This window comes from Accipiter gentilis, chromosome 17 (assembly GCF_929443795.1).
Source record: "Accipiter gentilis chromosome 17, bAccGen1.1, whole genome shotgun sequence".
In the NCBI taxonomy this organism is placed as follows: Eukaryota; Metazoa; Chordata; class Aves; order Accipitriformes; family Accipitridae; genus Astur; species Astur gentilis.
Window position 1 is genome coordinate 20,063,881 of NC_064896.1, and position 12,982 is coordinate 20,076,862.

A 12,982-nucleotide genomic window follows, 5' to 3' on the forward strand; every position below is an offset into this window, starting at 1 on the left:
ATATTCTCTTAATGTATTTGTACATATTTTTATACTGTTTTCTAAAGGGATAATACTTTTTCTGTATTTTCCCTGCTTTATTTAATCAATCCTTTTCACTAAATTTTTAGCTGGATTATTAATAGTTGTCAAAAATCAAATTCTTGAATTGATAGTTTTCTTTTACAGAACTCAAAAAATATTTTAAATGGTTGCATTTCATGTAAATTATGTGTATATTTTAAATCCTTCTTTGTTGACCACTAATTTCCTCAAAACTCATTTTTCTTCTTAGACCTTACTAAAATATCAGTACTAACATGAAATTCTTATCGTAATTCTCATAATCTAGTTCATCAAGAAGTATAGCCCTTTATAAGCTTTTTGAGCATCAGTCACTTCCTGTTCTGTTTCTCACTTCATTCGTTTCTCTGGTTGGATTTGACAATGTAGTCTATGAGAAAATTGACTTTATAGTAAGATGTATGGGTCTCAGTGCTTAACAGTTATTTGCTTTTGTTTCGCTGTTTCGCTGTTTCTCTATGTTGAGCCAGTGAGATTCAAAAGAATAAGAAATTGGAGTTTGGCTCTACAGATCATCACCCTCGCCTTTTCTACTACGATCTTCCAGAGAGGAGAGTGTTATTCTTAACTGTAGTGGTAGTTTCAGTGAATTAGATAGATTATACTTGTCATTATGTCTCTTTTAAATCTTCCTTGCTGACATGCATGTTTCTCTTCTCTCACAAAGCTATACAGACTATCTCAATTTAAAATTTTTCTTGTTAAACTGTTCAGTTCTCTGCTTAGCCTCTGCTGAAATCTTCCTAGGCTGTGTCTCTTCTTCCATATGAAATTCAGACTCTTCTAGGATTTTTGTAAAAGGCATAGATCCCCACTTTCACACACTGGACATTGTCATTTTAATCTATACAGTTTGGGTTAGGATATGAACAAATCAAAATTTGCTTAGTTTGCACTATGCATGAATGACAACGTAGAATGCTGAGTAGTGAAGGACCTAACCCTGTATTTCTGCCCTCATTTTCTGCTACCCTTTGTTTTACATTGTGACGTCCCTATCTCCTAGGCTAGACTAGTGAAGGTAAGAATTAACCAGTTCTGCCTAAGCAAGTCACTTCATTTTCCATGCTTCATAGTCCTTATTAAAATGGTCATCCCTATAGAATCCTGTCCCTAACTTTATTTTTTCTGCGGTAATCCCTATGTTAGGGACAGGCTTTTCTCTATTAGCCAGATAACTTTCCTTCTCTTTGCCCTCTTCTTACTGCCCACTACCAAAACAATTGGCTGTTTTTCAATATTTAAGAAACGATAACAATGACTATATAGAGACAAATATTTATATATAAAAAAGCAGAATCTGTAAGAAGCAGCCCAAACCTACACTATCCTACTACAAACTGTTCCTTCCCTTCCTGTAAATTGTACAATTCTGTATGACAGAACTCATACCATATTCAAGGTTGCCAACTCTTGGAGTATGGATTGTATTTTTTCATAAATTCTTATGCAGTTATCATCCTGTAGCAGTAACAATGGGCTTCGTAGTTTTACAGTGATCCTACATATGCATCTTAGAAAACAGAGAATCATGTAAAGGAAGGATTCTGAGCCATCATCCCTAGCAGCCTTGTGAAATTAAAGATCAGAATAAGTTAGGCAATTACTGCATTAGTTTTCTCAAGATTAGTGCCCCTTCTCTCTCATACACTGGGAAACTCCTTTAAAAGGAGTCTCTGCATATCTCTGTAATACAAAGGACCTGAAAAACAAAGGCATGATCAGAAGCTAATAGGAGATTGGGCATACCTATGGGCAAACAGATGCCGAGGCAATAGTAGCATCCTAGGCCCCCAAATCTCTTTTTATCTGAGAGATCTATAAACATTTGTGAGAGTATAAATTTACCAAGGTGCAGAGAGGAGATGGCTTGAGCTAACAGTTTGTTTTCGTTCCATGCTAGCATCTGTGCTGTAACTATAGGAACGGACTCTATAAATAGCCCAACCCAGTTACCTTTTTCAGAACTTCAGGGATGGCTAATTCCCAAAATAGATGAATTACATAACTCTGTTCTCTAAACATACTCATTCACTCTGCAAATTGGGTTCTTTGCACACCACTGTAAAATTAGTGCATCCCTCCAGCTTACATTCAATACTCACTGGAGCAGTTGTTCAGTTGACATAGTTGTACTAACTCAAAGGAGCAATGCTAATTTTCAGAATCTGAGGATTTGGACTTTGACTGCAGATATTTGTTGAAGTGCATTTAAAAAGAAGAGCAGATCTGAAATATCAGACTATAACACTCATTCTAAAGTTAAATTAGGTAGGTGCAAAACCATGTATTTTTGACGCACAAGGCTGGATGTACATGGCTGAGTTATATGAGGGGGAGCAAATATTGAAACTGAATCACGCACATTTGCAAGACTGTCCTTGAACTTAAGGTTACAACAGAAGCCGGAGAAGTGTTTCTTCCTCTGGAAAACAGTAGTATTTGAGAAGCGCCACATACTAAGGGGAAGATCTCATTCTGGAGTTCTGCAATCTGTCCTTAAATTAGCAACTGTACACAAACCTGGACCCAGTGTATTTTAAGTGGAATTGCCATTCTTGCATCAAATGCTAACTCTCCAAAACTCTTAAGGGCCTTTTACAGTGAAGTTCTGTATTGGAAATATTTGCAAACAGAATACCACCAGAGTCATTAATGCATGCAATTTTATGTCCAGTTACTGCCTTCTCAAGCTGAGCAATCACATATGTCACTGCTACAGTGGCCTAGCAGCCTAATAATGTAAGGAGAGGACATTGCATTGGAATGGGCAGATCTGAAGACACACATGCTCAAATATGACCTCATCACATTAAGGATATACTTAGAGGAATAGTATCCTTCCAGGAAAGAGTGCTCTACAGCTGTGTTATTGCTAATGCCTGAACAGGTCTCTTGCTCATGGTAATTCTCATACCATCTTTGAGGGAAGAGTTACTTTATGCATTTTACAGATGAGCAAATAGAAATAGGAAAAACTATGTCCACAAATCTCAACGCTGAAATCTACCTAGAATGATAGGAAATACAACCAAAAGGCCCCTGCATCACTGTGTGCAAGTGGAGATACTCGCCCATAAAAGTGGTCCACACTGTGTAACATGGTTGCAGAGACCAAAAGCTGAACTTGTTTGGTATGTGAAGTCCATTGTTTGGTATGTGCATTCCAGGTGGCAGTGCAGACCACGGGGCTGCGAGTCTATTACCGCTCTATTATGTAATGTTTACAAGCTCTTTGCCACAAGTGATCTAACACCTGCAAGAGGCACATATTTCCCACTGTACTAGGGTTGCAATCTCATCTTTTCTTCCCTGTATTGATCTTCACAGAGGAATTATACAAAATCCGCAGACTGTTTTTTTTAAGCTTCTTGGGTATTACTAGATTTCCACTCTATATGTGTCTCATGTTTTGTGCTCTCCAGACATACTTATTTTCTTTCCATCAGCCTTTACTATTTTATGCATCTCTGCTGTGGTTCTGTCCTGGGTTTGTATTCCTAGTTTATAATTGGTCATATGGCATGCTACCTACCATATTTCTGAAGAAATACAAATACACATTGTTCTGCTTAATTTATAGCTCTGTTCTTTTGAAGCATGAAGTAAAAGCTCTATGCAAAAATATGAACACTGAATGGAATGATTGTAATTTTTTGGATTTCTGGGAAGCCTCACACTGGCAGCTGTTATTGCTGGTGCCAATCCCACCTCCATGTAATAAAACACTTCTCTGTATTATCTCACAGCACAAGTATGATAAATACTTTGTTACAGGCATTTACTTACATCCTAGTCCTTCTGTGATGGTGAAACACAGGTGTTAACAAGTCACTCAGCATCTGTGGCTGCATTGTAAATAGCATTAGACTAACCAGGTGATGATATCACATCAATATTTTGCATTTCCAAAGAAGTATCTTGCATTTTTATGTTTTGAGTACAGACCATGGAACAATACAAAGGGCTTTTCAAATTTCTCAATGTTCAGAAAATACTGTCCATGTAACATTTTTAGAAGAAGAGGCTTTCAACTATCTCCTGTTTCACAGAATCATTTAGATTCTCAGAGGTCCTGTAGTACAACTGTCTGCTCAAAACAGGGCCAACAATTAATTCAGACCAGATTGCTCAGGGCTGTATCCAGCTGGGTCTTGAAAATCTGCAAAGACAAAGATCCCAGAAATTCTCTGGGCAGCCTGTTTCAGTGTTTAATTACCTTTAAGGGGAAACTTTTTTCCTTAGTCAGAATCTCACATATTTCAATTTGTGGCTGTTGTCTCTCATTCTCTCACAATGCACCTTAGTAAAAAGCCTGGGTCTGTCTTCTGGGTAACCTCCTCTTAGGTACAGAAAGGCTGTTATTAGGCCCTCCTAAGCCTTTTCCAGGCTGAATAAGCTTTTCTCAACTACTTTTCATAGGGCAACTGCTTCAACCCCTGACCATCGTGGTGGTCCTTTGCTGGATTTGCTCAACTTGATCATCTTTTCTGTACTGGCAGCCCCAAAACTGGACACAGTATTCCAGGTGCAGTCTAGTGTGTGCTGAGTAACAGAGGATAATCACTTCTCTCAGTCTGCTGGCTGTGCTGCAGTTGTTAGAGCCCAGTATGCTGTTAGCCTTCATTGCTGCCAGGGCATACTGCTGAATCATGTTTAGCTCACTGTCCACCAGGACCCTGAGGTCCTTTTCAGCAGTGCTCTCTCTAGCCAGTCAGTCCCCAGCTGTTACTATTGCAAGGTATTAATCCATCCCAGGTGCAGGACTTAGCATTTGTCCCTGCCGAATTTCATGAGGCTTCTGTAAACCCATTCCTCTAACTTAATGCTAGGTCCTTCTGAATGGCAAGCCTGCCTTTGAGCTATCAACTGTACTCCCCAGGTTTATGTCTCTGACAGGTTTGCAGATGACACATTATGTCTAATAAGTTATTAAAAAAGATAGGTCCCAGAGTAGAACGCTGAGAAATTCCACTTGTAATTGGCCCCCAGGTGAAGTACAAACCATTAACCACTATTCTTTGAGCTTGATGATCGAGGCAGTTTTTCATCCACCTAGTAGTAGTCCATCCGTCTAGATTGAGTCGCATCTTGTTACAAGAGTACTGCAGAAGATTGTGTCAAAAGTCAAAGTAGACAACATCCACTGTTCTCTCCTCATCCCACGGTCATTTCGTTATAGAAGGCAGTCAGATTGGTCAATGCCATGATGTTTATTCCCTGTCACTTTTCTCCTTATGTGCCCAGAAATGGCTTCCAAGGCTCATGCTATGATTGTACAGGAACAAAAGTGAGGCTGACTGATTGACCTGTATTTCCCAGGATCATCCTTCTTGAAACAAAGGAAAAAATATATAAGACATGCAGTCAAGTTAGATCACAGTTTCCACCATGTCTCTGCACCAAATTTTTTTTAAAAAAAGGATTCTAGGCTGAGGTAGCTACATAGCAGTTTCATATGCAAAATAAAAAGCAAGGAGAAAAAAATATATTATATTTGAAGATATATAAAGAGAAATGATTGAAAATAATGATATTTTAGCTGTACAAAGGAAGCTGAACTAGGCATTTCAAATGTCGTTAATTTACAAGGAAAGTGATATAGTAACTAGAGAAAGAAACAAGTTATGTAAGGTAGTTAAAGGATCTTCAGTATTTAGTTTTGTTTACACTAAGCAAAACATTCAATAGACATAGCCTCTGTTCCAGAGGACAGTGAACCAGTCATATCAATCTTTGAAAAAGGCTCTTGGGGTGATCTGGTGTATTATACAATAGTAAGCTTTATTTAGGTTCATTGGTTGCCTTAATAATTAAAATAGAATGACAAAAAATTTCAAGATTAACAAAAATAAAGAAGATCCATCCTCACTTATCTCAGAATTATTTGAATATGCTAATAAAGTAGTAGATAAAGAAGACAAAATGGACCTTGAGTATGACCTGATTTTGTAATTCCTAAGAATATCACATGTCAAGAGATATCATCCACTGGAGCATGAGTTTCCCCACATGGATTTTGTCCGCTTGCTTTCCGTTTTCATCAGAAAAAGAATCCAGATACTGAAAAAGTATTTATGTGAAAGGAAAGAATACTTGTGCATTTTATTTTCTTTTAATCAATATGTTTTACCTCATTTAGGATTTTCATCATGCAATATCTTGGCTACAAGTTGGCTTTGGCAAGTTTCATAGAAAATTACTGCCTCTCAAGGGTTTTCAGCAAGCGGTAGCAAAACATTCACATACAAAAGCTTTTAAAAATCTGATGCATTTGCAGCATCTCAACACTAAGTGTTTCATTATAATTAAAACTACCATTGGTCATGAATATTTGTAATCAAGGGCGGATCTGCTGAGATGGATGTATCACAAAGGTCATTCTTTGCCTAGCATGCGTTTTCCTTGGCTCATGTTATCATTACATCTGTACAGCTAATTGTTTTCTTCAGATATCTTTCTTAGAACCAGAAAAACAAATCAAAGGTGCAAAATATTATGTGGGAGGAGGTGTCATTTGAACTGATCATACTGTCTAAATCACATATGCAACAAGGAGAAGCAGCACTTACACAATGCTTTTCTGTTCACTCAGTGTATGCACACAGAGTATAATATATTTGATATTTTTGTCTTCTGACCCAAAAGAGCTCTGACAACACTTTCAAGAGTTCAGTGGCAGTGGTTTCCTTCAGCCTAAATTAGATGGACCAAATTTTCTTAAGTGGCCTTTGAAACCAGACTGCCAGGATGTTTCTTTTTTTTATTGGTACAGTTTCACAAGCACAGAACTTCATGTAAGTTTCCTCACAGAGCACTGCTCTTACAAGCCTAATGTTCTCACTGGGGAAACTCCCTTCACTTGTGGCAGTGATCCTAAAAGGAGAAATTGGCCTACAGATGAAATTCCCTACCTCCCAGCTTTCCGTTCTGAGACGCAACTGGGCATTCATTAGCAAAGACAGTTCTTTTACCATTGTAAAGGTAGGGATGCACAGCAGGAAGCCTAGTCTCAGTGAAGTCGATTTTGTATTAAGTTCTGATATATGATATCAGTTTATTGACATCATCAATGGACTTACGTTTTCTTCAAAAACATGCAAGTTTAAATGAAATAAAAAGTCTGTAAATTGTGCCCCTGTAGAGCTGGTGAAATTTTAGGGAGGCCATGGGTTTCTAAGAGACTCCCTCCAACTCCTAGCATAGGGATAAGTTCTGGAACTTAGGCTGTAGCTGATGTTTGAGCTGGGGAACCTTCTTTTCTACAGCTGTTTCCTTTGATGACAAGCCCAATAAGAGATTCAAGTGTCCCATGTACTGCCAGCAAGGATAGGGGTTTACTTGCTGGGAAAGTGAGAAAAAATGGTAAGATGCTTGGAGGAAAATTGCTTATCATCTTTACATGGATATTCGTCAATTCTTGCATATATTAGAAAGCTGAGCAAGGTCACTTTGTATATCAGGGCCTAATCAGCATTGTATCAAACGTTTTTTCCAGATTTTAGTGCTAGAGGGGACATGATAGGTTGCATAATACCTATAAAGAGAAAAACATTTTCCTCCGTATTTTATTTTAAAGACGTTTCTCTATTACACACACAGAAGTTGCAGAACAAATAGTTACCTCCTGAGTGACATCTAATAAAAACTACCGAGTGCAGGCACAGTGCTGCAGCTGGGTATGCCGTTAGCAACGCTGCCCTCTTGTGGAGAGAAGGGAAAGGGTTTTTTTAAGTGTGTGGCCGTCCAGCGATCAGCAAGAACACAGTGAATGGGTTTGCTTTTGCTACTGAAACCAAAAATATGGCATGCCTTATTCATATTATTGAGAAGCAAATCTCTTACGCGTGTGAGAAGAAAACAGAAAGCCAAAGAGCCTACCCCTAGGAAAAAATATCTGAACAATTTGCTATGCGAATAATCCAGAATATGACAGAACCATGCCATGGTCACTCCTGTGTTAACAAAGAGAAACTGGGCCAAGTTAAGCCTGCAATAATTCTGATGAAGTCAATGAACTGTGGTTGGGCAAAGGTTGAATCTGGGCTGTGAAGTAGCTAATTTCTGTGTTCAGTTTAAGTGTTGACAGATGAACTCTTACAGACTTAGAAAGAATGTTTTAGGGTATTACCACCTTCACTGTTGACTCCTCCTCCCAGCTAGATGTCACTGCCACAAATATTGAGCTGCATGAATTAGGCATATGAGCACTTCTAATCAGCTGCAGAGCAATGACTATCAGCTTTCTAGCCAGAATAAACCAACAGAAGCTAGGCCTATATGAACAAAATTTGTAGATATTTGACATAAATCAGGTGTAAGTAACAAGTAGGTGCAGTAATAGTGATTCACACAATATCTTACTCATACAATAGCACTTACATTAGTACTGCGATGCAGTAATGCAATCTTAAGCTCCAAAATTGTGTATCTCCAAAGATCTGTTCATTATGTAAACAGACTGTGTTAAACTGTTGCTTATTCATAACTGCCACATGGTTTTTATGGAAATAGATAAGTACTTTAAAAACACGTAAGTAAGAAGCTTTTGAAAATGTTTATCTTTCACTTTTTTAGGACTTGGGCTACATCACATGATCCAACATATAAGAATTGAGAACCATTGATCTATGTTGAAGTAATTTTCCCACTCTCTACTTAGTTCCTCCAGTACAAAAAAACCAAACCACCCCAAAACCCAAAACATACAGAAACCAAATACCCTGACAATTTCTTATTTTCCAATGAGAACAAAATTTTCCTTGTATATCTTTTATGTTGCTTTCCCTGTGGAGATCTGCATATATCCTCAAGGATATCATTTGATCCTTAGAAAATCCTTGGTTTCTGTTATCTTCTGCTATCATCAGACCTGGAATTATGCTTCAAGTAGATTTCAACTGCAATCCCAGAAAATTCTTTACTCTCCTCCAACATTCAAAGTGAACTTTGTCCTCTGCTAGACTTACAAGGAGTGGACACAACTGCATTTTGTGACATTTTGTCAAGTGACATTTGTTCCTAGCACAGGAAGCTAAATCCAACCATGCTGCAGAGAACATAATGCTATGTATTCAACCCTCTGCAAGTTCTGTGTGCAGGCGACATGATTTCCAGACATAAACCTAAAAGAAAAAGTAATCCTTGACCTCTTATTCTCCTTAGCAAACAGTAAGGAAGCACTAGAAGTACAAAATGTAAAAAGTATTTTAATAATAAAATTAAGACCTTATCTACCCTAGGAAACTTCATGATGACAGAAAAGGAGATAGTGACATGCCAGAGACATGCATCACCCTGGTTTAGAGGAATCCTCATAACCACTGAGTATTGCTGTGGTATCAGTGGAACTACACTGGATTTGTAAGGTAGACTGTAAAGCCATAAAATGTCTATCTGGGACATATTTGCACAGCTAGGTGAAGTTGAAAAAGCCACGTGGAAAGGCACATTCAAGCTCTTTGTAATCCAGCTACTTATTATAGTAAGCATAGTGAAGGCCTCGTGGCACAAGCTTCACCATGGCGTGGCAGCCCAAAACCAAGCTCTCTCAAGATGTTCTTATTGATGCTAATGTGGCTTGAGCTAACTATAATATAGCTGGTGTGGATGTACCTGTTAGGCTAAAATGACACTTTGTCTGGGCTGGATGGGCATAGGTAATTTGTTAATTGCAAATCTCATACAACAATGTGCTTGATTGAGAGTGTTTGTTAATTTAGAAATGTTTATTAAAAGCATATTGAACATGGCTCTGAAAGTAGCTAGAATAGACTTCTGAAAGAAAAATAATTACCTAAGGAATTGGTATGTGGTTATACTTGAGCAAAATATGTATTATTAAGTAACAGCTATTTTATGAGGGTTTTTTCAGGGTTTTTTTTAACGATATCTGAGCTTTATGCATTTTCTCCATACCTAAAGAAGAGTACCTTTGTGAAAATATCCTAGACTTAGCAGGTCTAGGATGCAGAACTGAATTCAAGCATGATTTTTCCATGACAGAGATGTAGTTATACTTTGTGATACTACACAGCCCATGGTAACTTAGGGATCTGGTCATCCCTTCTGATGCATTCAGAAACCATATAGTTAGTATTATTCTCTCTGTCTAATTGGTCTTTCCATGACAACTGTGCATACTTTGGAATTACTACAGAATCTTATGGATGCACCTGACAGTTGTTAAGACAGCATGCTCATTGTCTATCACATAAACCGAAACTATATAGACACAATTTTCCCCTCACACATATTGTAGCATCTTGTGTTTCTTTTCACAAGGTGCAGATTACTCAAGATGTCTCACAGGGAAAAATCAAACCCCTCTAAGGAGTCATAAACATGTCCAGTCTTCCTAAACACAAAGTTCTGGACACAGGGGGCTTGCTTTATTTCTAATTCATTGCCATTTAAACCAAGGTACTCCATGATTTCAGTGGAATTACAACTGGTTTGCCTATGCAAAAGAGCTGTTAAGCCACGTGATACCTAGCAACTCCAGTACTCCTCTGTCAGATATTAACTACATAAAGCACAACCTCACAAATTATCAAAGTGGAAACAAATGGGTTTTACTACATGTGAAAGGTGTCTAAATGCACTCAGGTAGATGCTAATGGAGGATTACTCTGGTACGGACTGTTGCTTGAAGAAATCCTCGTGTTAACACCTGTCTCAGACTGGGGCACACAAATACCATACGTTTCAGCATGTAGAGCAACTGTAATCATGCTTCCAGAGAACTGGAAGAAAGGCTGCATCATTCTTCAACCATGGGTGTCATGAAATCATTATACTTTTTTGACTGTTGATTTCTCACATCCTTCTCTCTGCAAAAGCCACTGGACATTTCACACCAGTTATTCTATTTCACAATAATAAACAGTGTGGGAGGAAAAATATCCCTTAATACAGAGAAGTGTGAGATTATTGTCTCAAAGCATTTTCAAATTAAATTCAAAAGCAGTTTGTCAGTTTATTGTGATCTTTGGTTCAGTTAGCCTGGTATGGGGCATGTTATTTGCCTCTAGATGGTGCTCTCACGTTGAGATTAGAGTTCCATTAGCTTTTGCATTATAACTTTGTAATTCTCTCAAAATCAACATAAACCCTCTCAAAAGAGCAAGGAAAAAAAACTTGCTAGAATGCATACGAGTGTACCATATGTTAGTTTCAGATAACTGATATTCCCCAGATTGTATAAGGAAGTGATTTTAATTCTAGGAAAATCAACACTGAAACCATGTAATACTCTAATATAAAGGTGCAAATTCTGTGAAACTTTAAACCGTGTAATAAGCATTAGCTAAATAATACTTTCATAGTTAAATAATACCAGTTCCAAACAGGTAGTAGTCCGGCATTACAAATTGGAAAACAAAGGCAAAGGGATTACTTGTTTTGCTCAAAGTCTTGAAAATTGTGCTTAGTGTGTATATAGGTGATTTAACACCTGCTCTTTTAAATAGACACCACAGCTATTGATTTCCATGTTGCTAAAGTGTCCTTCCGTGATGTCTTTTTTAGGGAGGAAGTATCAGTAGGCTCTGCTTCGTAGCAGAAAATAAACATAGTATGAGTACAGCCAAGGGCCTTCCAGTTGAGAAGCCATATTTTTCCTGGGGAAGTAGGAGAGCTACGTATTGTCACAGCAATACTAACTTGTACAGCTGTGCAGCATGTCCACATTTCACTCTCTTTGTGTCTACAACTGCTCTGGTGCTGGAAGTGCTCCCTCACAATTACCACCACTACTGGCTGCAATCTTTGAGTGTCTCAAACTAGTACAGGATTTGGGTCATAATTTTGGCATTTAGCAATGAAGCTCAATACTTTTTTCTAAGGAAGAATTCCACTGTTGGCTGTGTGGTTTGTGTGGATCTGTACTTGAATATTTCTACTCAGCATGCTCCTTCACATTGGTGCAAATATTATGGCAGAAGGTAGAAGTGATTCATGTGTCTCAGAGATTTCTGACAATCTTCATTTTCTTTGAACAGAAAGCAAGTTTTTACATCTTTTATACATGCTGTGCATTCTTTTGGGTTCTTTTTTATTTTCAACAACCAACTCATCTTACTCTTGCATGTTCCTGCCCAGAGGGAGCTGTAACTGAGGTGGCATTCATCAGTAAGAGGCTCTCTTGGTCCCACAATTCGCTTCCTATTTGTTCTGCCATATGCAGCTGTGACACACAGGAACATTTTGGTTAAAAATGAAACAAAGGAAGATTTTGGAGACCAGCACTGTCTTGCTGATAAGTCTAAAATTTAGGTTTACTCTTAGGGAATGAGAAGCTTTGTCTACTTTTCGCAGTAACTTAATATCCATCCTGGACTTTTTTTCTGTCCTCTCTCCCCTGTAGCGACAACTATGCAGGGTCCATCTTGTTCCTTCCATTCTACGTTCACATTAGCATAAGCCTTATTGCAACATACCATTCTTTATCCCTTCCCGTCCTTTCCTTGAGGTTAAGTCTCTGTTCATACAAGCTGTGACAGTTCCAGGTAAAGTGGAACAGCCAGTAGTTCATGATGAAGATCAGGATGTCAAATTCTTTTTCAGCAGAGTCAGTGTTGCCACATCTAAAGAGTCTATTTATTTTCACATAGCACAAGATCAGAGCTGTACATTATTCGAAGCTGGCATTTAATGTGCCCTTTACCTTTAACAGCCAAATGCATTGAACAAAAGCAACTGAGACTCTAGTTTGTGCTAACCCCAAAGAAAAAGCAAAGAAAAGAAAGCTGAAACTTGGAGATCGCAATGTGAGAGATTCTAGAAAATACTGCATGAAGCATTGTTTCATGACAGGAATGACTCAACAGCTGCTTTTCTAACCTAAATGTGACACTGTTCGTGAATAAAGCTATAGAGAGAGAACACTGCAGAATATTTGTTCACTGTGGTTCTAGTA